The sequence below is a fragment of the Schistocerca serialis genome, chromosome 7, assembly GCF_023864345.2.
Source record: "Schistocerca serialis cubense isolate TAMUIC-IGC-003099 chromosome 7, iqSchSeri2.2, whole genome shotgun sequence".
Taxonomy (NCBI): Eukaryota; Metazoa; Arthropoda; class Insecta; order Orthoptera; family Acrididae; genus Schistocerca; species Schistocerca serialis.
This window is the reverse complement of record NC_064644.1, coordinates 421303773-421327604: the sequence shown is the minus strand read 5'-3', so window position 1 is coordinate 421327604 and position 23832 is coordinate 421303773. Positions and strand designations below refer to the sequence as shown.

The 23832-nt window shown below is 41.0% G+C and overlaps 1 protein-coding gene across 1 annotated transcript in view; it reads right to left on the bottom strand.

Moving 5' to 3' along the window:
- Window positions 1–23832, bottom strand: part of LOC126412141 (uncharacterized) — a 98417-nt gene that overhangs the window by 27931 nt on the left and 46654 nt on the right. The window lies entirely within an intron of this gene.

The following is a 23832-nucleotide window of genomic DNA, read 5'->3' as shown; positions in this document are numbered from 1 at the left end:
ATACTGAGCAGATGACAACACCATGAGATCTGCAGAAATGGCATAATTTTGCTGTACTCTGAGATCGCCTTGTGGTGTGCACTTCACTTGCAAACAGAAATTCCTGAAACACTTGATGGACATTGTAGATATCCTCTCATCTTGAAAGGCACTAATGGGAATAATTTTCATGTTACCATAAGCCTGGAGCCTCCTGAATTAGTGGCACACACTGCAGGTGATTCCTTAGGTCACCAGTAATTTTCATGGCTTACGTGTTACAAGAGGTAACAATCTGCTTTAAAATCTTCTTATCTCAATCAGTAAGTTTACCATTTCTTCCGGTACCGTATTTAATCAAGTTTTCCTACAATGTAGTGTAGTATCTTTTCAATAGCAAAGATTACATAGCCAACAGTGAGATGTACAAAATTACCTGTACTTATTGTGAAAAGTTTTGTATTGCTCAATCAGACAGAGACATAGCAACTAGCTGAGCTGAACATGAACACAGCTCGAGATAGCAGAATTCTGACTCCACACGTTTGCTAATCATTCACTGAGTGACAGCCGCAGCTACCAGTCACAGTCCAATGTACTCCACTCAGCAAACAACGGTCCAAAACTTAATCTCGCGTTTCTACAGTTTGTTCCCTTTATATTTATTTACTACTTAACTTTAACATTTGTAATTGCATTGCCACTGCAGTGCCCAAGATTACATTTACTCTGTTTCATTCCTCACTCTTAATGTGTAACATCTTTTTAAAGTTTTTCAAGAATATTGTACCTTCTTTGACCACAATTGCACGTTAAAATCTGATGATGGCCTTGTAAACCAGATAGAAATCCACAAAGTAAAAAAAAATGAGAGTATTGTAGTCAGCCCCTACAATCACCAACATTACCCCATGTCCTGTGGGTTATCTGCTTGACTGATTGATTGATTTTTTTATAGGTTCATTTTATCATACACCATAAATTGTACAAATGATATTAGATAGGTCAAAGAAAAACTGCAGTAATTCATAATACTAGCAAATAGTATGCAAATTAAAATTAGGTACCTATTCTTACAATTTAAAAAATAACTTTTTTTCTTACATAATTGGAAATTGTTTTACAGAATAGAAACAGTGCTTTATTAGAAATGCCTTTAGTTTAACTTTAATTATTGGACAGTTAGTAATTTTTATTTCCTCTAGTATCTTATTGTGTAGTATTATATCAATGTTAACTATGCTCCTCTGATAGGCTGTTGTTCTGTGATATTTTTAGTGTATATCTGATTTCCCTCTGATACAACAGTTGTGCACATATTTGTTCTGTAGTAGTTTGCATGTTTTCCGCAGGTAGTCTCTAGTGAACAAGATAAGTTTCATAAGTGAATGAGCTTCGAATATTCAAAATACCATGCTCAGCAAAACGAGATTTACATAACCCCATCTTTTTGAGGCCATAAATTATTCTTATAACCCTTTTTTGCATTCTAAAAACCTTTTTTACTGCGAGTTGAGTGTCCCCAGATAATGGTTCCATGTCAAAACAGTGAGTGGAACTGCACATAGTATGCCTGCAGTACTGTCATTTTGCTTGTTGTCTGCTTTATTATTCTTAGACCAGAACACATGGATGAGAGTTTCCTAGACAAGTTTTTTTTTTTTTGTGTGTCCCACTTTAAGTCTTGCTGAACCCACAGACCCAAAAATTTTGTGACGCTTTTATTTTTTAGAGCATCATTTTTTAATTGTGCTCGAATAGATATTTCATTAGATGGAGGAAATAACTGAAAGTTGACACATACAGTTTTTTTCAGTATTTACAATGGGTTTGTTTTTGATGAACCACTCAGAAAGTATTTCCATAAAACTTTCTGCTGTTGACTGCAAGGTTTCTGGGCTGGATCGAGTAAGCAATATGCTGGTCTCATCAGCAAACATGAGTAGGATAGTTTTTTGGGAACTCATATACTCAACAAAGTCATCCACATAAATCAAGAAGAGTAGTGGATGTAAGACTGAGCCCTGCAGTATGCCATATTTTGTCAGTAATTGGCTGCAAAGGAAGCAGTTGTTTCTTGTTTTATTCTTAGGCTTCAATTCATATCGAATTGCCAAAGGCTCCAGTTTCCTGCACAACTGTGAGCACACCACTGACAGTGGCATGATGATTGTGGAACTATTTTGCCAAAGGCTCCAGTTTCTCATGCAACTGTGTGGACACCACTGACAGTGGTGTCATTATTGTGGAACTATTTTCTCAATCTGCGATCATGTGTCTACACATATCTGCACGTGCACCGTCCACGGAGGTGCTGTGAGCACAGTCACATGATTACGCACAGATCAGTCTGCCTGCCTTTATAAGCCATTCCAAGGCCACTGACAGGCAGATGATTCTGCCACTCTGGGCAATTACACTGATCGTTTGCAGCCCGCCAGTCAGAGCCTCATGATCCATATTGCTGACCCTTCAATATTGACAGATCCTTGGGGGGCCAGAGTTACTCGAGCAATCGCTCTGAATCTTGCCAACATCGGCGCCAGTCTGTCACCTCTGCATCAGCATATCCCATCAGCATCATTTGCATCCCAGGTAGAATTGGTGCTCGAGTGCTGCCTTCCAGCTGCCATTCGTGCCACCATTGTCCAGAGCAACAACTCCCACACCCGCACCACCGCATCCGAGGTGGTTGCCGCTGATCAAGAGCTGCTTCGTCAACAGCTACCAATACCTGCCAATGCTACTGCTGGCTCATCTAGCTACCAAAGCTGCCATTCTCACCGCGTACCATTTGTGCACCTCTCACTGCAGCGACAATCATTGCCGTGCCCTTCTGAGCTTCGCTGGATGCCAGCTGTGTCTTCATTATAGCATCATGCTGGCACCAGACCAGATCCAGGAGAGCCTTCAACATTGTGATGCCGTATGTTGTGTTATTGTTAACCTTGTGTAATAAACCATTGCAGATGTCATTGGGACTCAGTGTTTACTTCCTGCACTCTTGCCAAAGTGCAAGGCTGCAAAAGACAGCAATTTTAATTCATGCATGAAATTACCTTCTTGTAATCAAAAAATTCAAACTCAGTGTAATTACTAAATACAAATTATTCAGAAATTTTCCTTGAAAATACAAGAAAACGTCTTGTATATTTATCTGACTATTCAGCTGCAGTCCCAGAAGTGAGCCAACAATTAGAGAGATGCCAAATATTTTTGATGATATTGCCAAGTCTCAACTATTCCAGGAGTAGGAAGAAATTATTGGATTATGTTTCATGTTCACCCTCAGACCTGTTCAACACCCCTGAGTGTCCTCCTTCTCAGTGGAATCTACAGAACATAATGAATGGCAGCCTGATCTGACTGGTCCTTGATGGTCTTGGACTACCAGATGCTCACTTGAGGGCAGGTGTCATTCAACACACCTACAGTAAACACCATTGTGTTTTCCTCCAGTTCTACATGATGTGATTGTATAAATGTGTACAGCACAATTCCTTGTAAATATTGCAAATACAAGTAAAATCCCTGTAATTTCTGTGATTGTGTTGTTATATTCAATAATATTCAGTAATAAAGGTATAACTGAGTTGTAAAATTTATCAACAATGAAGACTCTTGTGAAAAATTTTTGGAATGTGCCATTCTAATGGTAAGGATAGTTTAGGCATTTGTCTAGTATTGCAAAATATCACGTGGCAGTCAGCATCTCAGCTTTCAGCAGCTGCAATGTGTCACTAACAAGCACAAAGTGTGAGGTGTTGCTAGTGTTTCACAAGTGAACAGCATATGGGAAGGAGTCTGCAAAATTGTCTTTTAATTTTGGAAAAAACCATGGAGTATGAGCTAACTGTAAAAAGTAAACCCCAACATGCTAGTCACAATTTGTTGCGGAGCCATACACACTGCACTCATTCAACAGTAGCTGTAAGTTACCTACTTTTAATACAAGCAGATAAAATTCTAATCCACTGAATGGCTCAATTTACTGATTTCATTTTCATAAATTTGTCTCGCTATCTGTGTAAGAGGATCTTAACAGCATCCCACAGTCAGTCACAGTTTTGTGAAAGTGCTAGTCCACGTAAAATACATGTGAATCCTATTACTGAAACAACTAATAGCCACACACTGAACATAAAATGATCAGTATTTTGGCATTTCCAAAGGCACTGCAAACAATAAGATTTATTACGCAATTATCTGCAGACTGCATAATTAACTTACATACTATGACAATGAACTTTGTACTCATTTTCGTATCAAGTGCAGCATCAGAACAGACAACTCTGCTCTTACAGTCGCCTACATACATACTCTGCAAACTACCACATGGTGCATTGCAGGAGTACTTTCTGCCACTACTAGTCATCCTCTTTTCAGTTTCACTCATAATCAGATAGACAAATGACTGCCTATATGCTTCCATACAAGCCCCATTTTCTCTTATCTTGTCTCCAAATTCCTTATGTAAAATGTACACCGATCAACCAGAACATTATGACCACTTACAGGGCGACACACTGTAGCATGGAAGCAATGAGGCCTTGGTTGGTCACTGGAGAGAGTTGGCACCACACCTGCACACATTAAGTTGCCTAGTTCCCATATATTCTGGGGAAGGGGCCGATGAGCTCTGACGCCATGTTCAATCCCAGATGTATTTGTTCAGGTTCAGATCTGGCGAGTTGGGGGCCACCACATAACTGGAACTCACCATTGTGTTCCTCAAACCACTCCATCACTCTCCTGGCCTTGTGACATAGCACATTATCTTGCCGAAAAATGCCACTGCCGTTGGGAAACGTGATCGTCATGAAGGGGTGTATGTGGTCCGCAACCAGTCTACAATAATTCTTGGCCGTCATGGTGCCTTGCACAAGGCCCACTGGACCCATGGATGCCCATGTGAATGTGCCCCAGAGTATAATGGAACTGCCACCTGCTTGTCTCTGTCTCGCAGTACAGGTGTCAATGAGCTTTTCCCCTGGAAGAAGACAGATTCGTGATCTCCCATCAGCACGCTGAAGAAGGTACTGGGATTCATCTGCTATCTTCCATTCATCACACCAACTAGAAACTCTGTCTAAGTCACCGCATACCCTCCTACACTCAGTCAATGACAACACATTCTTGTACACTGCAGCGTCATCAGAAAACAGTTGCAGATTGCTGTCCCCCTGATTATATTTATTTCTCTACAGAACATGGACGATCCTGTCACACCTCCCAGAGGCACTCCCGATGATACCCTTGTCTCTGATGTGCAACTGCCATCCAGAACAGCATACTGGGTTATATTACTGAAGAAGTCTTCGAGTTACTCACATACTGTGAACCTATTCTGTAAGCCACACCTTCCCTAACAGTCTATGGTGGGGCATTGCGTAAAATGCTTTCTGAAAATTTAAGAATATTGCATCTACCTGTTGCCCTTCATCTATAGTTTGCAGGATATTGTGACAGGAAAGGCCAGGCTTCTTGTGGACAGAAGCTTTTCCATCTCAAGAAAATTTATAATATTCAAACTTAGAATATGCTCAATAATTTTGCGGTAAATCATAGTGTTAAGGATACTGGTCTGTGATACTATAGGTCCATTCTTTTACTTTTCTTACATGGAGAACTCCCCTATATCTCCCAATCTCTTTGCACTTTGCCCTAGGTGAGAGATTCACATTAAGTGCAAATTAAGTAAGGGGCCAGTGCTGTAAAGCACTCAGTGTAAAAATGAACTGGTGTTTCATCTGAACCTGGTGACTATTTGTTTTCAACTCCTTCACTTGCTTCTTGATGCCAGGGAGGCCTATTTCTACGTCCTCCTTACGGGAGTCCATGTGACAGACAAACAATGGTGTGTGTGTGTACGATCTTATGCGTGCACCATTTTTTATACATGAAATTTAAAACTTCAGCTTTCCTTTCACTGTATTCTATTACCACACAAGAATGGATGACGAGTGACTCAACAGAAGCCTATGGTGCAATTACTGATTTTACATAGCACCAGAATTTTCTTGGGTTCTGGACGAGATCTTTTGCTCATGTGTGACAGAGGATGTTGTTGTATGCTTCACACATCGATCTTTTTATAGGCACATAAATTTCTAAAACTTTTGCCTTTTGACATTCCCATGTTTGTTTTTGAACAGAGAGTGCAATGATCTGTTTCCTTAGCAATTTCCTAATATCCTTATTAAACCTTGGTGGTTCTTCTTCAGCCTTAATCCACCTACTTGGCACCTACTTCTCCACCGCACAATTTATAATCAGGTTAAACTTTGCCTATAATTCTTTTATGTCCATCAAAATGTAACTAAATGATGTTCATTCTAAGTAGGAGCCTAAAAATTGCTTATCTGCCCTTTCCAGCATAAAAACTCTCCTAGGCTTCATGATGGATTATTAAATTTAATAACCATTACTATTATGAGAACATAATGATCACTTATCCAAGTATCTACATGGACACTGCTTATAAAGTTAGGCATGTTGTAGCTACAAGTTCTAAAATATTTCCATTGCATGTGGGTTGTCAAACTAGCTGTTCAAGACAGATGTTGGAAAATGTTTTCAGAACTATTTCAAAAGTTGTCTGTCTGTACCATCAGCAATGAATCCATAGATGTCCCAATCTACAACTGGTAGGTTAAAGTCACCTCAAACTAATATTGTGTGATTAGGGTATTTCTATCCTACTGTGTGTAGATGTCTTTTCAGTGATTCTACAACTGTTAGGGGCTGGTAAAAGCATCTGATGATGAACTTGACTTCATCTAGTCCATTCACTTGCAGCCAGATAACTTCACAGTAAGTCCCAATTTCAACCTGTACAGGCACAATATTTTTGGCAATTGCAATGAAAATGCCCCCTCCTATGATGTCTAACCTCTCTTTCAGAGATTTCCCCTACAGATTTTTATCGAGCTATTGGTTCTGAAAACAATTTTAGCACAACAGCTTGGGTGCAGGGTGGCAATTTCAGGAACTTTGTTATAAATGATTTGGCAATTTAATGTTTAAATTTTGACATTTTAAGTGTCCTTACTTTGAATGCCACCTGATTTTGCTCTCCATGTATCAATTGATCAGCTTTCATCAGAGGACCTAAAAGCTATCATTTGCCTTAAAAAATGTGCACTCAGTGAGTACTCTGGTACTTGGGTAGCTGCTTGCTCTATGTACACTGTGTAGTGCTCCCCTGACCAGTCTAGAAATCTGGAACCAAGCCAGCAGAGAACTGACAGACACTCTGGTTGAGACCTTTCACTTGGCTCCAAATCAAAGGATCCTGATTAATTCTGTGTACAATACGGTAAACTGTAAGCTCTGCTTACACCCCATGAGTGAGATCATTAGTCTTCACCACTTCCACCTGCCACTCTACGAACTGAGGATGGTCCCAGAATACTAGCGACAGGTGTCATTAGTGTCAACATGGGGCATGACTTGAATATAACGGTAATCTGCAACCTCAATAGCTGCACGCAAGGCCTCTTCTACATCTTGGTTGAGGCCCACTGGCAGACATATCAAGCGCACATCGGATTTCTTTCCAACCCCGTGTACTATCTCCAAAAGGGCTACATAATGCACTTAACATTGGAACTCCTGAAATAACTAGCTGCCCCCCCCCCCCCCTCCCACTGTGTGCCTGCTTGGACTCTGCTGAAGAGGCAGCCAGATGTATATTCACACAATGAACAGGTGAGGCCATACGGCCAGAACCCAATATGGGTTATCCACCTCAAACGCCAAGAACATGTAACAACCTGCCACTCTGCTTTGACCCACATCAGGTAAACTGTAAGGTGCCTTAGTAACACAGCTCATGGGTGAAACAAGCAACACCTGAGGTGTCTAATGTGATGTGCCAGTTCCTTTGCCACTGGTACACTCCAATGCAGCACCCTGCAGATGGTCCAACATGGCCAACAACAACTTCAGCTGTTCACACACTGCAGCTAGCTCCTCCTGCATCTGCAAACAGGATGCGTGTTCCTTATCCATCTTACAACTAAAATTTGAATGAAAAACACAAGGTAAGTAAAGAAATTAAAAATGAACCTTTCTCTCTTTCTGACAAGGATTTGCTCTATCACACTCAAAAACATATTTGGAGCATGTCTCAGCATTTGCCATTTGCTTTTGTCTTTCTGTATTATCTGCTAATATCATATACACACACAGAATATAAATGTATATGTACTTGTACACTCGAAAATGACCATTTGGGTGACTGGCTACAGTGGTAAACATAGCATCATATTAAAATAACATACAACATCAAGAGAATGCTAACTTCTTTTAATTTTGTAACACATTTCTCTATTTATAACTGAATACATGATGACTTTGTGGAACCATTATCAATATTAGTAGGCTGCAAATAACAGTATGGATCAGCTGCTATTATTTATTCAGATAATGAGTATTGAATAATCATTAGCCATACTGGCAAATTAGTTTTCCATCACTGTGTTATAATAAAAGATTCGAATGCAACACAATAGCCATAATGCGGATTATTAACATAGAACAGTTATTTATCAACAATGAATTTTAATTTACTAAACTACTATTGACAATATTCTGATAGGAGCACATCCTGTCATTTCCAAGGCATAACTGCTGCAAGTAAGTGCAATGCAAAGGAATTTAGAACTTCTGTTTGCAGAGAAACAGAAAGAGAACACACACACGCGCACACGCGCGCGCGCGCCCACACACACACACACACACACACACACACACACACACACACACACACACACAGAGTGAACACTAGTGCCATCACACATACAAACAAAAAACAACATAATGAGTTACCAGTCGTGAAATTAATAGTCATCTATTGAGATAGCTGTCCCTCTGTTTTTCGACAAGGGTGAGAGCAGGATTCCATGCAGAATTTAAACAAAAACCACCATCGCTATTTATAAAGTTACTTGCTAACTTAATTTCAAATGTTTCCTTAATAACAATATCCCAGTAGCCAGAGATGCATGCCAAAAACTCCATATTGTCATATTCCATAGGCTGACCAGTGTCAAGACAATGTTTTGCAATGTCTTTTGTAAGCTTGTGTGACACTTACGCTCAGTACACCAGTCCTCCACAGCCCTGATAGTCTGACCAATACGCAACAAGCCACAACTGTAAGGAATACAGCAGACACAACCTATCACAAACCAAGATCACCCTTCATAGAACCTAAAAGGCCCATGATCTTCTATGGTGGTCGAAAAACACTTCGTATTTCCAAAAAAATTGACCAGTCCTGTTATAAATGCACCCTGCATGAGACAAAAAGGCTGTACCACCTCTATATTATCATAACTCACTTGGTGCATAATTGGTCGATAGTGCAGTGCACATGTGATTTGTCTCTCACCATGTACTATCAACCTTCCTCATGGCCAACACATCAAGGAAGGGAAGACAACCATCATTTTCCACCTCCATCATGAAACAAATATTTGGATGGATTGACTTCAAGAGTTCCAAGAAGTTGCTCAGATTCTCACTGCCATGAGGCCAAACAACAAAAGTATCACCTACTTATCTGGAAAAAACATGCAGGTTTCAAAGCTACCCACTACAGGCATGTACCTCACAGTCTCCCTAAAAAAAAAAAAAAGGTTTGTTAATTCAACACCAAACCTAACCTCAATCAACCACGACAAATCACACAGAGGAACACAAGTGAAGAGAGAACCACATCGAAACTTATTAGAATCTCAGAGTCATTGAAACGCATTCCCTCTTATCGATGCAAGAAATCTGCTGAGTTCTTAACAAGATGCTCACACCGATCCAGATCTACTACTTGACTCAACAGACTACCATGGCATTTTGCTACGTGATATGTCGGAGCACCAGTGTTGCTCACCACAATGGAACAAAGAGGAATCCCTTCCTTGAGGACAATAGGAAGGTCATATAACTTATGGTGAACAGGGCAATAACAACTACGGTGCTTGAAAGTCTTCTGTGACAATGAACTTTTCTTCAAGAAGCTGTTAGTCTTTTCCTTAATACTTTTTGTGGGGTCAGCACCGATCCTGAGATATGCTGAATCTCACAGTACACGCTGCATCTTCCGAATATAGTCCTGCTTGTCCAAAACAATGGTAGCATCACCCTTGTCTACAGGTAAAATAACAATGTATGTATAAACTTGTGAACATAAACTAGTCCTCTCAGCTGCTGTGATACTAATCTTGGGTGGACATTCCCCAGTCAACACATGACATGCCTCCCTCTTAGCATTTTCTGCAACATCAGAAGTTAGTTAAAAAATAGCCAGCTGAACAGAATTAATAAAATCAACCACTGGTGAATACTTGGCTGTCAGTGCCAAATTTAAACCTCTCCTGACATGTATAAAGCTGTGGCACCAAAAGCTTTCTCAGAGAGATTTATAACAAGACATTGAGGTACAGTATTAGACTCAAAACCATGGTAACATCCAAACTTTGCTAAAGTAAGAGCCAAAATTTTTGAAGCAGTCAGTAAATGGAGCTGAAACAATTCCTGAGAAACAAAATACAACTGTTGACAAGTGTAACGGTTCCTACAACAAGCAAGAGCTAGGCTAGCTTGTTGCTTGATGTGATTGACGAAATTTGAACTTTGCGTGGTTCGGTGTCTAATATTATCTCGTGGGGTAAGCTTTTGACAACATAGTTTTATCTGTGCTAGCGAAAGGTTTAAATTTTTCAATACGCACCCATGTTTTGGCTAGTGGTTGATTTTACGAGTTTGGTTGAACAGGTGCTCTTTAAACTACCTCCTGATGTTGAAGTAGAGGTTTGTTGACTGAGGCATGTCCACACAAGAGTAATACCACAGCAGCTGAGAGGGCTACTTTATGTTGATATGAATGTTGTTATTTTACCTGCAGAAAAAGGAGATGATATCATTATTTTGGACAAGCAGGATTACACTCAAAAGACAGAGCATTTATGGTCTGATTCAGCTTATTGCAGGATCAGTACTGACTCCACAAAAAGTACTGAGAGAGAGACTAACAGCCTCTTAACAAAAAGTTCATTGTCACGGAAGACTTTCAAGGATTTTAATTGTTACTGTGCTGTTCACCCTCAGTTATGTGGCCTTCCTATTGTCCTCAAGGAAGGGGTTCTTCTTTGTCCCATTGTGAGTAACATTTATGCTCTGACGTATCAACCAGTAAAATGCTTTGCTACTCTGTTGAGTCAAATAGTAGGTCTATATTGGTGTGAGCAACTTGTTAAGAACTCAGCAGATTTCTTAAATTGATAAAGGGGAATATGTTTCCGTGATTCTGATATTCTAATAAGTTTTGATGTGATGTCCCTCTTCACTCGTATTCCTCTGTATGATTTGTTATGGTCGATTGATGTTAGGTTTGGTGCTGAATTAACAAACCTATATTGACATGTGTTGACTTCCACTTACTTTTCATCCAATGAATAGTACGAGCACACAGATGGAGTTACGATGGACAGTCTGTTGTCATCTATTATTGCCAATTTTCTTAAGGGAGACTGTAAGGAATATGCCTTGTAGTGGGCAGCTTTGAAACCTGCATGTTTTTTCAGATATGTAGGTGATACTTTTGTTGTTTGGTCTCATGGCAGCAAGAACCTGAGCTACTTTTTAGAACTCTTGAATTCAATCCACCCAAATATTTGTTTCATGACGGAGGTGGAAAATGATGGTTGTCTTCTGTTCCTTTATGTGTTGGCCATGAGGAAGGTTGATGGTACATTGGGACAAGCCACTTATATGAAACCTACTCATATGGGCTTGTATCTGCAGGCCAATAGTTGTCACAGCCCAGATCAGCATGAAGGGATACTTCGTATCTTGGCTCACAGGACCCATGTCATCTCGAAGCCTGAGAGTTGTCAGCTGAGTTGACCCATCTTGAGGTCACTGTTCATCAGAATGATTATAGCGAGAGAGAGACCAAATGTGCACTGTACTATCGACCAATTACGTACCATCTTGATGCAATTATTTACCAACAGCTGTATGTATTGTAGAAATTTATTTTATTTTATGAACTTCTATGTGCTACCAGTTTCGGCATTATATTGATGCCAAAACTGGTAGCACATAGAAGTTCATAAAATAAAATAAATTTCTACAATACATACGGCTGTTGGAAAATTATTGCGTCAAGAAGTTCATGCCAGCCGTCATCCCACGATCCATAATGGATCAACGAAGAATTACATACCAGGTGAGCGACGATAACACAGAGGTGGTATGGCCTTTTTGTCTTATTCAGGGAGCATTTCTAACAAAATTGGTCAGATTTTATGGAAATATGTGTTTTTCAATCATTATCTAAGAGCGTGGTCCTCTTAGGTTCCATAAAGGGTGATCCGTCTGGTGGATTAGTGTCAAGGTCCGGTGTGCTACCAGTCTGTGGATGGGTTTTAAGGCAGTTTTCCATCTTCCTCACTGAAAGCGAGCTGGTTCCCCTTATTCTGTTTCAGTTACACTGTGTCGGTGATTGCTGCACAAACACTGTCTCCACGTTCGCGTACATCATAATTACTCTGCCACGCAAACATTTGGGTTTACACTCGTCTGGTGTGAGATGTTCCCAGGGGAGTTCGCTGGGGGCTGAACTGCACTGTCCTCTCCATCGTTTCTAGGTCCCCAGTTCAATTCAATACAATACAATATAAGGGTGATCTTGGTTAGTGTTATGTGGTGTCTACTGTATTCCTTACAGTTGTAGCTTGTTGTATATTGGTCAGACTATAAGCCTGGGGAGGACTGGTGTACTAAACATAAGTGTCACACATGAGTACAATAGCCGAGCAAATCCGCCACTGCAGAACACTGTCTTTGTACTGGTCCTCCTAAGGAATATAACAACACACAGTTTCTGACATGCACCTCCGGCTATTCAGATAGAGTTATTAAGGAAACATTTGAAATTAAATTAGCAAGTAACATTATAAATAGGTGTGGTGAGTTTTGCTTAAACTCTGCAAAAAAGAGAACAAAGTTAATGTAACCTCACCCAGCAATTATTAATTTCACTGTTGATAACTTTTGATGTTGGGCATTTTTGGTTTGTGTTATGATGCTAATGTTTACAGCGTGTGAATGTGTTATCTTCCAAAATTTCTTTGCAAACTGAGGTTTTAAATTCCCTTGCACACCTAAGCCTTGAAAATGGCAAAATATCGGTGGTTGTCAATAACATCACACAGCTGCATTCCCATGAGTTATTTGGACAGTGTATCCATTGGAAAGTCTTGCAATGTTGGTACACCTTCTCAAGATAAGAACCCTAGTTAGAATAGGACTGTAAAATTACTGTATGCATACTGTTAATTTTCAAAGCCTTTTAGTGAACTCTGTACATATATAAAATCCTTTATTAGCTTGTAAAAACCATATTATGTAAAATGCTTGTAACAGAATGATAACAACAGCTTGACACAAAATACCATGCACCACTGCGGTCACCACTGTTTTATAATACATGCTGAAATGTGCAGGTAAATGTTCAAACTCTGGCACAATTGTTGCTCTGATTTCTCTCAGACTCGATGAAATATAAATGAGTAAGGCACCCGACAACAACCATAAAAGCATTCAGTAATCAATCATCACTTCCCACCCACAATTTCAATGGCCATTTGAGCCAGCTTCTGCTTGATGTTGTGTTGCTAAATTGCTGATTTAAACTAGTCACTTGACATGTAGGGGTCTAGACTGATCCCGCCACACCAATACACCACTGGGAGCCTGGCAGTCAGCTCCCATTGTGTTGCCACTTTCAATGCTTAAACCATGTGCCAACCAGTCCTCTGTGACCCCTATAATAAGAGATTAGGGTGACTTTTAGCTTTACATGCCTTACAACTTGAGAGGAAACTAGTCAAAATAGGGAAACACGATTGCACAAACCTAGGACACTTTCAAAAAGTGTGTGCTATGAGGGAATATTTTGAGAGAGAGTAGGTTTTAGGAGCACCTCTTGTTTGTTTGGATAACATGGTGGAGCAAACTGTAGTTGCTGTACAGATCAGCGAATGATCAGTAATAAGAATTAGCAAGGAAAAGTTTGTGGAAGAAGAATTAGATGAGACATCTAAATTTGCGATGCCTGGGAAAAAGGGATGACTCGAGGGGAAGATCACCAAACTTGACTCTTTTCAAACAGATGCAATTTGTCATGAAATACATGCATATTTTTCAAGGAAAGAGGATCTGACACTTAGAAAGCTATATGCCACCCCTGTAATGGCAGACCTGTTTCAAAGCAGTAAATCACCTTTGCTATGAGTTGTTACAAAGTCATGATTCCACTGTAAATCGATTTCTTTCAGCAAGTTATTAATGGAATGTCAACATATAAAAGCTTGGCATTGTCATTTTCTTGGCAAACTAGTAATAACAAATTCTGATGACATTGTTTAGCTTGATAAAACATAGGTGAATGCAGGACACAGTTTAAAAAACCAATGGAAAACTTGATGCCATTAGCAGTAGTACGGCAGCTCCAATCAGCAGAAGGCAAGAACAATTGCAGTGCATACCAGAAAGTCAAAAAGTTTCATTTCTAATTGCCTGTGGTTATCCAGTTCAAATAAGACCTCCAACTGCCATGAAGAGAAGCAGTAGGGGAAATATTTTTGTGAAATGCTCTGAAGACTGTGTTTTGAAACATAATGAAAAACTCCATAAATGTTATGGATAACAAAGGCCCTTCATCATTCAGTTCTACAAGATAAGGTTCCCAGAAAGATAAAGAGGCACTATCAGAATGCAACAAACAATGCATGACACAATACAGTAATGCATTTCCAGCTTAGAGTGACGTAAACACCTCTAACAAAGAAAACGGGACTTATCAGATCAAAGTAAAATAAGCAATCGATTCAAACCAGACGAAGCATGTGAAAAAGGAAGGGTACCCGCATAAATATGGACGGAGCGCCTGATGCATAGCAATGGCTACCTGGTAAAGCTTAACTGCTAAGCTTACGACTCGAACTGAACTACTGTGGCTGTATCATCATTCATTGGACCTAAATTGTGTCTAATATTACAATGGACCAACTTTGTTTCGATTTGGAGGTGTGGCCTAAAACTTTTCTCCCCCCTTGAATTTCGAGTCTCAAATTTCAGGTGCGGCTTAGATTTGGGAATTTTTTTTTCCTTTATATCGAGTCTCATTTTTCAGGTGCGGCTTAGATTCGAGTAAATACGGTATGTGAAATGAGTGATATAGTAAGCACTTAATAATGAAGGTATACTACAACAGTGCTGAAGACTTCATTATATTTGTCACTAAGAGTAGGACACTGACTCTAACCCTGAGTCTGAATTAAGCAGCATTTCCTCACTGTCTGACTAGCATATAATGTACTTTAATGAACATCTTACTTCCATTAAATCTTGTGTTTGTGAATTTATTTTGACCAATTCCTCGCTCATATTGTGAGACTAAGGAATGCTGTTCAACTAGCTGCCATCACCTCCTTATGGTAAGTCAGACAGCACTTGGTCTTTCAGGAATCATCAGGGGAAAAAAAAAAAAAAAAAAAAAAAAAAAAAAAATGCGGAGAGTTCAGTGGTTTTTGAGATGATATGAGCCCGCCATATGTGTCCTCTTACTTAGGTGTAGGATATTCGAATGGAGGTGCAAACATGGGGTCATGTGGTGCGCTGAGGAGTTACTGAGACATCATTCAACCAACAGTCAATCGTTTCTGAGAGCTTCACAATCACTTGTCTTTTCCCCAGTGCAGCCTAGCAGTGGCCAAGCTGAGCCCATGCTGTGTGGAGGTACAGGAAAGTGCATCAATGCCTGGTAAGGGATCAGTCGGAGTGGCCTCTGGCGTTGTCTAAGGTCAGTGTTGCAGCCTTGTCTTAGGAGGGTACAGTGACCGACATGTCTCTGGAGTCTGGTGTGGCTGTAGACATCTCTCAGAGCCTCAGTGCTCTCACTGAGTGTAGCTAGGCATAGGCTCGACCCTAGAAAGCTGTGTGCTGCTGTTGCTGGCTGTCAAGATGGCGTGTCGATGGAAGACCCGACAGCAACACAGAGAACAGCCCAAGAGTTGGTCCCAGCACATAGCTGGTAAGGAAGTACTTGGACTGCCCAGGGTCTGGCACTCACCTTCAGGTAGCTACAGGTGTGACCAACAAAAATGCAGCTCACAAAGTTGAAGTTCCCTCCACAGCCGGAGGGCTGCAGACATGTGGCAGTAAATTCTATGCTGGAAGTGGCTGGCAACACTTTGACGTATTCATGGAGTCATCCTGCAGCCAGTAGAGGTGTCCTTCCATTGGTATCAGTGATGCCACACTCTGAGCATGAGTGGAAGGAAGGCAAAGGTTTTATAGCTGTAGATGACATGATGTGCCAACACTGATGACTAAGTGCGCTCCCATTTTCCCAATGTGCTGGTGTTCTTTGTTGGCCTATTGCTTAGCTTCAGAGCATTTTTTTAATGCAAAGTTTGCAACCCAAAAGGTGTTCTTGCATCATCCCTTGTATAGTTACTACACATTGCCCTGTTTAAAAAAAAATGGTTCAAATGGCTCTGAGCACTATGGGACTTAACTTCTGAGGTCATCGGTCCCCTAGAACTTAGAACTACTTAAACCTAACTAACCTAAGGACATCACACACATCCATGCCCGAGGCAGGATTCGAACCTGCGACCGAAGCAGTCGCGCGGTTCCAGACTGTAGCGCCTAGAATCGCTCGGCCACCCCAGCCGGCCTTGCCCTGTTGAAAGAATAGGTTTGTGTCTGCTCTGAATTTTTTGTCAAGATGCTGAATCAGGTATTCCTGATGCTCCCTCCCCCTCAGTCTGACAATGAACTCCGTGCTTGTTTGTACTTTGCTTCTTTTGAGTGCTGACACCATTGTTGTGTACTTGACGGGCATGCTCCACTTAGCATTTTCCCAGTCAGTTTCACCAAAATTTTATTTCTCACTTAATTACTATTGTGTTGTGTAACATTCCCCCACTCCTTTACAAAATTTGGCTAGAATTTTTACACTTTACCAACTAATACACATTTTCCATTAATTCACCCTTCCTGGGATATCTCCCATCTAAAAATGAAGCTAATTTCACAAGTCATAATCCCCTTCAGATATTACACTAATTCCTAGTCATATTTTATGGCTTCTGTCTTTGCCTGCCTGGAGGTTTTTTTAGCCAACTCTTTTAGTACATCATCTGGGACTATGTATTTGAAACAAAAGTTTCCCCTGTGTTTGCTCAAAATACCCAGTCTCAAAACTATTTCTAGTACTACCAGATACAACATATTGGTTGGTAGCTCCACTTACCTCTCTTACATTACAGCTATTCACAGATTGACTAAACATTGCAATGCCTTTCCTTTTCAAAACAAACTTTGTTATGTTCTTGGCACTTTACTGTGCACAATGCATCTTAGTGATGCCATACTCAGTTTAAGTGATTCTTCTTTCACGATAATAGAACCTTGCATTGTTGTCTCACTTGTAGCTGTCTCCTTCTGGTGAAACAATGCCTTGCCAAATTTGATTGTGCTTTAAAGGACAATTATACAGCTTTTTCTCTTACCCTCATTACTTACATCATTGTAAGCATTGTCAAATTCACCCTGAACCTCAGACATACATTCCTGAAAGGAATAGTATTTGTCAATTCACTCATTAACCTTACAAGTATTTCCCCCTTGCTTCTCTCCTCTCCTCCCTCCTTTGGAGAAGGTGGGACCATTAGAAATGGTGGTACATCAACATCCTTTGGAAACAAATGTACCTGCACTCCTCCTTTATCCTAAACATTTGTAGCACAACTAACATCATCAACATTAATATCACCATCTGCAGTTCCACTGAGCAGGAAATAAAAATCAGTGACACATGTACTTTCATTACCACTGACACAGACTTCGTGACCTCAAAACAACAATCATTATCATCCAGTGGTGTAGATACTACTGCACCTAAATGAATATTACCCACATTGCTATTCATACAGCCCACACTTACGTTGTTTGCCACTGCCACATTTTCAAAACTGTTGGAGCTGATACCCCTATATTACTTTCTTTAACCGCATCTGCACACGAGTAGTATCTTCTAATTCCTAATCTTCCCATTCATGAAATTGTCTACGCAGTCATTCAATTCCATCCTACTAACAACCAAAATGTGCACACGTGCCTATCAAAAATTCATGTTCCTTATTATTCACTGTGCCAAGCAAGCAACAAACTGTCTCTGCACCCATCCTTGCAGTGTACTATTTTGTTGGGAATGGCCTCTAGTGATCAAGGCACCCTAATTCCTGTTTAACAAATGCTTCTTTTTACTGCACTTATCCTCCTTTCTACTTTTGCAGTCAAATGCCTTATGCCCAATCTCACTACATTCAAAGTGCTGTGACTGTCGACAGTGGATCTTCACGTGGCCACCCCATGCACATCTACAGCATCTGATGTCAGATGAGAAGACATCAATGTCACTCCATTTCTGAGTCACAATATCCATTTCTTCCAGCTGCGTAACAATCCTGATACCCGAGATCAATCACCACCCAGCATGACATTGTTTTTGTTGTGGTTTTCAGTCCTGAGACTGGTTTGATGCAGCTCTCCATGCTACTCTATCCTGTGCAAGTTTCTTCATCTCCCAGTACCTACTGCAGCCTACATCCTTCTGAATCTGCTTAGTGTATTCATCTCTTGGTCTCCCTCTACGACTTTTACCCTCCACGCTGCCCTCCAGTACCAAATTGGTGATCCCTTGATGCCTCAGAACATGTCCTACCAACCGATCCCTTCTTCTAGTCAAGTTGTGCCACAAACTCCTCTTCTCCCCAATTCTATTCAATACCTCCTCGTTAGTTATGTGATCGACCCATCTAATCTTCAGCATTCTTCTGTAGCACCACATTTTGAAAGTTTCTATTCTCTTCTTGTCTAAAATATTTATCGTCCAAGTTTCACTTCCATACATGGCTACACTCCATACAAATACTTTCAGAAATGACTTCCTGACACTTAAATCTATACTCGATGTTAACAAATTTCTCTTCTTCAGAACACTTTCCTTGCCATTGCCAGTCTACATTTTATATCCTCTCTACTTCGACCATCATCAGTTATTTTGCTCCCCAAATAGCAAAACTCCTTTACTACTTTAAGTGTCTCATTTCCTAATCTAATTCCCTCAGCATCACCCGACTTAATTAGACTACATTCCATTATCCTCGTTTTGCTTTTGTTGATGTTCATCTTATATCCTCCTTTCAAGACACTGTCCATTCCATTCAACTGTTCTTTCAAGTCCTTTGCTGTCTCTGACAGAATTACAATGTCATCGGCAAACCTCAAAGTTTGTACTTCTTCTCCATGGATTTTAATACCTACTCCGAACTTTTCTTTTGTTTCCTTTACTGCTTGCTCAATATACAGATTGAATAGCATCGGGGAGAGGCTACAACCCTGTCTCACTCCCTTCCCAACCACTGCTTCCCTTTCATGTCCCTCGACTCTTATAATTGCCATCTGGTTTTTGTACCAATTGTAAATAGCCTTTCGCTCCCTGTATTTTACCCCTGCCACCTCCAGAATTTGAAAGAGAGTATTCCAGTCCACATTGTCAAAAGCTTTCTCTAAGTCTACAAATGCTAGAAATGTAGGTTTGCCTTTCTTTAATCTAGCTTCTAAGGTAAGTCGTAGGGTCAGTATTGCCTCAAGTGTTCCAACTTTTCTACGGGATACAAACTGATCTTTCCCGAGGCTACCTTCTACCAGTTTTTCCATTTGTCAGTAAAGAATTCGCGTTAGTATTTTGCAGCTGTGACTTATTAAACTGATAGTTCGGTAATTTTCACATCTGTCAACACCTGCTTTCTTTGGGATTGGAATTACTACATTCTTCTTGAAGTCTGAGGGAATTTCGCCTGTCTCATACATCTTACTCACCAGATGGTAGAGTTTTGTTAGGCCTGGCTCCCCCAAGGCTGTCAGTAGTTCTAATGGAATGTTTTCTACTCCCGGGGCCTTGTTTCGACTTAGTTCTTTCAGTCCTCTGTCAAACTCTTCACGCAGTATCATATCTCCCATTTCATCTTCATCTACCTCCTCTTCCATTTCCATAATACTGTCCTCAAGAACATTGCCCCTGTATAGACCCTCTATATACTCCTTCCACATTTCTGCTTTCCCTTCTTTGCTTAGAACTGGGTTTCCATCTGAGCTCTTGATATTCATGCAAGTGGTTCTCTTTTCTCCAAAGGTCTCTTTAATTTTCCTGTAGGCAGTATCTATCTTACCCCTAGTGAGACAAGACTCTACATCCTTACATTTGTCCTCTAGCCATCCCTGCTTAACCATTTTGCACTTCCTGTCAATCTCATTTTTCAGACGTTTGTATTCCTTTTTGCCTGCTTCACTTACTACATTTTTGTATTTCCTCCTATCATCAAGTAAATTCACTATCTCTTCTGTTACCCAAAGGATTTCTACTAGCCCTCGTCTTTTTACCCACTTGATCCTCTGCTGCCTTCACTATTTCATCCCTCAAAGCTACCCATTCTTCTTCTACTGTATTTCTTTCCCCCGTTCCTGTCAATTGTTCCCTTATGCTCTCCCTGAAACTCTGTACAACCTCTGGTTTAGTCAGCTTATCAAGGTCTCATCTCCTTAAATTCCCACCTTTTTGCAGTTTCTTCAGTTTTAATCTACAGGTCATAACCAATAGATTGTGGTCCGAATCCACATCTGCCCCTGGAAATGTCTTACAATTTAAAACCTGGTTCCTAAATCTCTGTCTTACCATTATATAATATATCTGAAACCTTTTAGAATCTCCAGGGTTCTTCCATGTATACAACCTTCTTTCATGATTCTTGAACCAAGTGTTAGATATGATTAAGTTATGCTCTGTGCAAAATTCTACCAGGCGGCTTCCTCTTTCATTTCTTTGCCCCTATCCATATTCACCTACTACGTTTCCTTCTCTTCCTTTTCCTACTGTCAAATTCCAGTCACCCATGACTATTAAATCTTCGTGTCCCTTCACTACCTGAATAATTTCTTTTATCTCATCATACATTTCATCAATTTCTTCATCATCTGCAGAGCTAGTTGGCATATAAACTTGTACTACTGTAGTAGGCGTGGGCTTCATGCCTATCTTGGCCACAACAATGTGTTCACTATGCTGTTTGTAGTAGCTTACCCGCACTCCTATTTGCCTATTCATTATTAAAGCTCCTCCTGCATTACCCCTATTTGATTTTGTATTTATGATCCTATATTTGCCTGACCAAAAGTCTTGTTCCTCCTGCCATCAAACTTCACTAATTCCGACTATATCTAATTTTAACCTATCCATTTCCCTTTTTAAATTTTCTAACCTACCTGCCCGATTAAGGGATCTGACATTTCACGCTCCGATCCATAGAACGCCAGTTTTCTTTCTCCTGATGACGACGTCCTCTTGAATAGTCCCCGCCCGGAGATCCGAATGGGGGATTATTTTACCTCCGGAATATTTTACCCAAGAGGACGCCATCATGATTTAACCATACAGTAAAGCTGCATGCCATCGGGAAAAATTGCGGCTGTAGTTTCCGCTTGCTTTCAGCCGTTCGCAGTACCAAACAGGAAGGCCGTTTTGGTTAGTGTTACAGGGCCAGATCAGTCAATCATCCAGACTGTTGCCCCTGCAACTACTGAAAAGGCTACTGCCCCTCTTCAGGAACCACACGTTTGTCTGGCCTCTCAACAGATACCCCTCCGTTGTGGTTGCACCTACGGTACGGCTATCTGCATCGTTGAGGCACGCAAGTCTCCCCACCAACGGCAAGGTCCATGGTTCATGACGTACCCACTGAAATACTCCTTACGAATACAATCAAGGCCCTATTTTCTGCTTCTGGCAAGAGGGTTCTATCTGTCTCTGCACTGTGCATTAATTCGTAAGTCTGTGAATTCACCATACTAATTCTGTCAGAGAATACCACTACTGAGTCATTGTGCCTCTATTTTAATCCCATGAGCTTTTCCCTGAAAAATCTGGCACTATTTTGCTCACAATAGCATTGTGTGAGACCTTCAGTCAGCTGGTCAAATGTCTGTGCTTTACTAAGGGTATCATGGTATGTGACATTCTTTTAGAGTCACCTAGAACCATAACTTAGTTGCAGACAGATACATCGCATTGGACCAAGTCGATAACTGAGATGCTTCCTTCACAATCATCCATAAAGGCTGCTACATCCTTGGATTTTTTCCCAGAAAAGGGCATAATGAGACTACCTGCTGCAGGAGAAAAGGATGGAATAGGTCAAGTAACCAAAGTCTTGGTATCCCCTCCTTGTGCTTGTGTCAGCCCAATTGCTGCAAGTAATGGTTCAAGTTTCCTTTGCATTTCTTCACTAGCTTGGCTCTGTTCTGTTTTATCCTGTAGCAGCATGGCTACCTGATTTTTCAAAACATCAACGGTTTTGCTCAAAGTTACTAAACACATTTCACATCATTGTTAAACCTTCATTTTCAACTAAACTTCAGAACAAGTGGGATGCCTTTATACCAACACAACATTAATAAACAAAAATAACTACATCATCAATCTTTCCTATGTATCACAGCCCAGCAGGATTCAGTGCACTGCCATGCTTCATGGCCAAAACTTCTAAAGTTTCGCATTTTACTGGCATTGCCCTGGTAAACGGAAATTCGTGCCTTGTTAAATTATAATACTGGCACCTAGTTGGCCTTAAGTATTCTTCCTTACAGGTACCGAAGAACTGTGATAGGTCTACAGGTTCCTGTGGTCTAAAAAATGTTGCTTTCAAGTTCTTCTGCAGATCCTTCTAACTCAACATTGCCCCAAAACTAAATAAAATAGGCCAACAAAAACTGGTAACTCACTGCACCACATAATGGCAGGTGTCGATGGCTGCTGATATGCAGATGTGGCTCCTCAACAGCGGCGACAGCCGATGTCAACACTTCTGACACCAAATTTGTAGACACCCGCCATATGCAGCCTTCTTTATGGATGTAGGGTAGTCGAGTGGAGGTGGGGAGGTGAGGTCCTGTGGTGTGTTGAGGCTCTAATGAGACATCATTCAACTGAGTCATTTATTTCTGAGAGTTTTACAATCACTCTGTTTTCTTCCCAGTGCAGCCCAGCAGCAGCCATGCTGAGTCCATGTTGCATGGAGTCACAAGACAGCACATCAGCACCTGGCGAGAAATCTGCTGGTGCACCCCTGGCATTATCCCAGGCCAGTGGCACGGTCTAGTCCTAGGAGGGTATGGTGGCCAGCGCATCTCTGCAACCTGGCGTGACTGTGAGGGCCTGCCGCAGCCTCAGTGTTCTCACTGAATGTAGCCATGCTTAGGATCGGCCCCAGAAATATGCAAGCCCTTTTTTGGTTGTCAAGAGTGTGTGTACACGGAAGACCCAACAGCAACACAGAGGGCAGCCCCAGCGTACAGCCGGTAAGGCAGTACTTGGACTGCCCAGGAATGGTGCATAAGCACCCTGCTCTCAAACTGAACAGTTTGTACATGGACTGATTGGTTCCTCATTCATGAAAGATCAGCCTGGGCCTCATCCTTGGGTAATCACTGGTGTATCTGTAGTTTCCTCCACAGCTAGATGGCTGCAGATTCGTAGTAAAGGATTCCAAGCTGGCAGCGAGTCGTATCCACCGGTCATCCTCTGAGCATGAGTGGAAGAAAGATGAAGGTTTTATAGCCGTACATGAAAAGATGCCCCCGTACTGGTAACCGAATGTAGCCCCTTTGACAGAACAGCATTGCATCTGCTCTGCACTTGTTGTCAAGGTGCTGACT